General features: G+C 44.4%; 1 non-coding gene across 1 annotated transcript; it reads left to right on the top strand.

Annotated features, from left to right (window-relative positions):
• The first annotated feature begins 1,917 nt into the window (after positions 1-1,917).
• Positions 1,918-2,053, top strand: LOC129404694 (small nucleolar RNA SNORA29). Its single transcript, XR_008630063.1, has one exon. It is a non-coding gene; the product is annotated as a small nucleolar RNA SNORA29 (small nucleolar RNA).
• The last annotated feature ends 3,947 nt before the right edge of the window (positions 2,054-6,000 follow it).

Raw genomic sequence — 6,000 nt, 5'->3', positions numbered from 1 at the left:
CCCCCAACAAAGATATAAGACGGAAAGAGTGGGAGTACGTACTAACATGGACTTTTCCAGCGTGGAAAAAACAAGCAGAGACAAGTAAGAGAGATACATGTTCAAGGGGGAAGACAAGCTGAAGAGAAGCCTTGCCCGGCAGTTTTACAGTTTTCGATGCTACATTAGATCTGGGTCTCTTTGAATCAGTTTTGTAAATCATATTGAGGTTATTACCCAGGACAATTTTGACTTGCAGTGTTTCCTACTGTGCAAGAAAGCAGATCAATAAAACTTCATATCTCTGATAAGCACACGCACAAGTGACATTGTAACTGGTTGCACAATCTGGTTAAGGTTCAAACGCAGATGGCCAGGGACACTCCACGGCTGCTGCTTTAGAAGTTAATCCTGTCTTTAGTGTGGCTCTGCAGATGTCCCTAGTGATACCTGCACAAGCCAGAGTCTTTAAATGAAATGATCTGAGTGCTTTCCAGTTTCTAAGAAATTCCAGGTGGTTAGTTGCTTCAAGAAGCAGTGTTTTCTTTTAAACCAACAAAGGAATGTTCAGTGCAAGATAGGAACTCAGTCTTAGCAATTAGGATAGGATCTCGGCTTTCCTAGTCCCTTCTCTTTGGCTGTATTTTTTTTTCCTTCAGTCATCAAGTGTTGCTACTTCCTCTTTCCCTTCTATCACTAGCTTTGAACAATTCTTTGAAATCGTTTACATCTTGGTGCCTTTCACAGATCAACAATAAAAATCAATGAGGAGAGATGATTGGGGGACAATTGTAAATTGACAGCTTGCAATTTGGTTAATTGTAGATTTTCTTCCTGAATATTCTCTCTCTCTCTCTCTCTCTCTCTCTCTCTCTCTCTCTCTCTCTCTCACACACACACACACACATCATGGATTGAATTTAGGAGCTGACACATGTGAGGCATGTGCTTTTTACCACTGTGCCACATCTCTGACCCATACCGAGGGATATTTTTTAGAAAGACAATTGCCCTCTATATCACCATTACTCTATGAAAAAACCACTCCAGGGACCAAAAAGAAAGCGCAAGAATTAAGGCACTTGCCTTGCATAGGACTGGCCCAGGCTCGACCCCAGTTCAATCCCTAGCATCGTACAGTTCTCTGAGCATCACCAGAAGTGATCCCATAGAGCCAGGAGTAAACCCTGAGCATCAATGGGTGTGACTCCTGTTGCTCCCTGGCCTCCCAAAGAAACAAGTGTTGGTAAGTTTGTGGAAGAAGGGCATGCTTGTGCTGTTGGTGGGAACGTAAATTGGTGTAGCCATTATGAAAAAAAGGAGAGATTCTTCAAAAGAAATTAATGAATTGCCAGTTTCAGGTGTTAACTGAAGAGCACATAATCACCAACTTGAAGAGAAATTCACAAATCTCTACATTCATTGCATCATTATTTATAATAGCCAAGATTTGGAAACAATCTAAATCTCATGGACAGATGAATGGATAAAGATGTAGCAATTATACATGATGGAATACCACTGAACTATAAAAAAGGATGAGATCTTATTCTTTACAACCACAAGGATAGAAAAAAGAAAAAAAAACAAACAAAAAACCCTATGAAGAATGACAAATATGATTTGATTTATATGTAGAAGATACAAAGTAAATGAATGGAAAAAACAAAAATAAACTGACTATTTAAAGATAATAGTGTTCACCTGGGGGGTGGGCAAGAAGGTTAGGTACATGATATTAAAGGGGTTAATTGCCTTTGCATTTTTTTTTTCTTTTTGGGTCACACCTGACAATGCTCAGGAGTTACTCCTGGCTCATGCACTCAGAAATTACTCCTGGCGGTGCTTGGAAGACCATATGGTATGCTGGGAATCGAACCCCGGTCGGCCGCATATAAGGCAAAAGCCCTACTCGCTGTGCTATGGCTCCAGCCCTGCCTTTGCATTTGACTACTATATTTTCTCCTAATAATAGATTTTAGTGGCTAGGTTTATGGGATGGAGCAAAATAGCCATGATCTGAAGATAGAGGATTTGTGTCCTCCTCTAATATGAAATGGTTGAACAAAAATAAAATAAAATAAAGGAATCAATTGCATGAAAAGAGGATATGAGATAGCACTTAAGAATCATATGTCATAAAGTAGATGTTGAATTATAATTTTCAATCTGAAGTCTATCAATATAGCACTATCATCTCGTTGTTCACCCATTTGCTTGAGCAGGCACCAGTAACATCTCAATGTGAGACTTGTTACTGTTTTTGGCACATCAAATACGCCACAGGTAGCTTGCCAGGCTCTGCCGTGCAGGCAGATACTCTCGGAAGCTTGCCGGGCTCTCTGAGAGGGATGGAGGAATCAAACCTTCGGTGGCTGCATGCAAGGCAAACGCCCTACCTGCTGTTCTATATAAACGGAAATGACTTCAGTAAAAAATTTAAAAACAGCAATGATAAAGACTTTCAAATTACTATCAAAGAAATAAAAACATGGGGAAAAAAGTCTGCATGAAAGAAAAAAAACTTGTGAATTTTAAAATAGGTATGGGTTTTTTTGCACCTTTTTGTTGTTGCTGTTGCTTTTGTTTGAGGGCCAACCTGGTGATGCTCAAGGGTTACTCCTGACTCTGTGCTCAGAAATTATTCCTGTTGGGCTCTGGGGACCAGATGGAATTGCAAAGATCAAACCCAGGTCAGTTGCATGCAAGGCAAACACCCTACCCACTCTACTATCGCTCCTCCAATATCTGTGACTTTTTAAAAAACAGTGGAGTTTTTAAATTTTCCAAACCTGCAGGGAAAGAAAAAAAATTAGAAGGGCACAGGAAAAGAAAAAAATGAGAAGGGCAGAAACTCAGAACAAAAAGAAAAGTAGTCCTGGGGCTGGAGGAATAGCACAGTGGGTAGGGCATTTGCCTTGCATGTGGCTGACCCAGGTTCAAATCCCAGCATCTCATATGGTCCCCTGAGCACTGCCAGGGTGCATGAGCCAGGAGTAACCCCTGTGCATTACTGGGTGTGACCCCCCTAAAAAAAATAAAATCTTTCCTGAGAATCAACTCTTACTAAATTACTTATAAAATTTTTCTAATTGAATCACCATGAGATACACAGTTACAAAGTTGTTCATGATTGGGTTTCAGTTGTACAGCTTTCCAATACTTATCCCTTCACCTTACTAAATTACTTGAATGTAACGAAGTATTCATGCATTTACCCCCCTCCCCTTTATTTTTCTTATTTTACTGCAGATTGGGAAAACCTCACCCTGAATTAGTTTGGGCCAAAAAGGAGTAACCCCTGAGGTGTTTGGAGAAAGGCTCCCCCCTCACGCCCCCTCTGGGGCTGCCTATCCCAGTCTGGTGAATAGCTGAGTTGACAATGCTGCAGACTCATCCTTTGGCATCACCCTTTGCTCCTTCCTTAAGCAAAAGAACGAAGGGAACCCCACAAATAGACAGCCCCTCCAGTTCCAATGCCTAATACCCCCCTCCCCACCGCCCCAAGGGGCTGCCATTCCCAACACTTCCTCTTTAAGGCCAACCCCAGACAGTTTTGTAAACTTATCATGGCTTCCAAACTTAGGATAAATATCTTGCTCTCACTCTAACCTGCCCTGTCCACCTGTCCAGCCTCTCCCCTCTCTCCTTTCTCACAGACCTCTGGCCACAGCTGCCTGCCTTAAGTTCCTCCAACAACCTCTGCCCTGAAACTTCTTCCCTTCTCTCCCAGTCAATCTGAACTTCAGCACCCATCCGCTGCCGACCCCCCCCCCCCAGCCAGCTGTATCACTCGCCTCCTTCCCCACCCCCCAGCACCCTCTCAGTACAGGCTGTACTTGGCCTTTGCAGCGATTGTTACAATATAATTAATCATTGTATAAAATCTGGCTTCTCCACAAGAATATGAACTCCAAAAGATTGGGAATCAAGTCTATCTTATCTGATCTCTCAGCCCCCTGGCATGGGGCATGGCTCCTCACAGCTGCTCAGTAAGTTATTGCTAAATAAGAGTTAAATGCAAGCAGTTCTCCTCAACTCCTATTTATCAGGCACTGTTCCAGGAACTTGATATATATCAGTGGAGGGAGGGGAAAGGAAAAGAGAAACAAAAATCCTTGACATTATGGACCTTATATTCTACTGGGGCAAAGAACTGCTGAAGGAGATAAACAACAGGGACTCTTAGACGGGTGCTAAGTGCCAAGAAGAAAAAAAAGTACGGGTGGGGGGAAGGAAGGGAGAAGCAGCAGCAGCTGTGAACTAGTGTATGTTTTTAGATCGGGCAGCCAGGGAAAACCTTTGGGAGGGAATGTGACTTTTGCAAGTAGAGCTGAAGGAAGTGTGGTTCTCCGGAGAAAGAGCCTCCTAGGCACACAGAACAAGTGCAAAGGCCCTGTGGCTGGAGCATGCTTGATCATCTCTGGCACAACCAAGAACCCGGTGTAACTGAATTGGCATTAAGGGTAAGGGAGACCAAATGTCTTTTAATCTGTCCCATATATCCATGGAATCATTTACACCATATGTTTCTTGGGAAGCGCTTCTAAACAGCAACTAGAAAACCAGAGGAGCAGGGGAGGGGGATTCTGTCTGCTCCTCCTCCCCACCTTTCTTCCTAAACTGGCCCAAAGCCACTCCCTGGACCAAGGCATCTGCCACACCCCGCTCAGCATGAAACCTCTGCTCAGTGAATGGCTCTCCCCGGAATCGGGTGCTCGACAGCACGTTGCTCTCAAGCCCTCTGCTCGCTCTGCTAACAACGAGGAGAATTTCAGCAGTTATTTACCTCCAACATCTGAACGAAATTAGAGCCTCTACAGTTACAACCACATGGTGATGTCTGGGTCTGATAGATTCAGCTCTCTATTCTTTCTTATAAACATTTCAAAACTTTTTCTTTTTGAAAAGGTAAGAGAGATACAGAAAACACATGAAAAAAGCCTGTGCAAGGCTAAGTTAAAGTGCTTTTGTAATCAAAGTCTATACTTGGGTAAATAAAATACTGCCATGCACCCAAGAATAAAAAAGGATGTGTCAGGCAAAAGGTGCTAGCCATGGCCTGTCTATGTGTCCACAGACACACAGTTAGTCTGTGGGGCTAGTGGTCAGAATAGTAGTTACCTGCTGGGAGGAGAAGAAAATATCCTTTATCTTGGAGATGGATATAAGAGTTCAGAGCTGCAAAAGGACTTGTGCATTTAATTCCGTGATTAATGAAATCAGTGCCCGCCCTTCCTTAGACCTGTGGCTCCCAGTTACCTATTTAACTCTTCACTCCTTCAGCTGATATCTGTTTTGTTTTTGTTTTTGCTCCACACCTGGCTCTGTGGAGTGGAGCGATAGCACAGCAGTAGGGTGTTTGCCTTGCATGCGGCCGACCCGGGTTTGATTCCTCCGTCCCTCTCCGAGAGCCCACAAGCCTCTGAGAGCATCTCATCTGCAAAGCAGAGCCTGGCAAGCTACCCATGGCGTATTCAATATGCCAAAAACAGTAACAACAAGTCTCACCATGAGATGTTACTGGTGCCCGCTCGAGCAAATCGATGAGCAATGGGATGACAGTGACAATGACAGTGACTTGGTTCTGTGCTGACAGGGGGCTTGAGGCCTGCTCCCAGACTCTTTATGGGCAATGTGGTGCCTGATACACACCCCACACTCAAGCGTCTCCCCCCGCAGGGCACTCGTAGTGCTCCCTTTCTTCAGCACCTGCACTCCAGGTCCAATGTCCAGGGGACAAGCCAGGCAAACGCCAGGAGGTCAAGGTTGTGGGCACTGGGTCATAGCCTGTGTGTGAGTCCCTGGGCTTTCTCTGGTCCCTTTTGGCTCTGAGGATGCAGGGATGGCAGCTCTGTGCGTGGGCTGCTATGGAAGAAGGTGCTGACCCTGGCTAAACAGCTGTTTCTCCCAGGTGTGCTGCCCGGGAAGGACAGCATGTGCCCATCACGTTTTTGTGGACACATCCTCTCCTGCCTTATTCTCTCCTTCTGATCTCCAGAACTTTCTACTAGTGCTTCA

Source organism: Sorex araneus, chromosome 4 (genome assembly GCF_027595985.1).
Source record: "Sorex araneus isolate mSorAra2 chromosome 4, mSorAra2.pri, whole genome shotgun sequence".
Lineage (NCBI taxonomy): Eukaryota > Metazoa > Chordata > Mammalia > Eulipotyphla > Soricidae > Sorex > Sorex araneus.
Note: the sequence above shows the minus strand (reverse complement) of the source record. Positions and strands in the feature narration are given on the sequence as shown.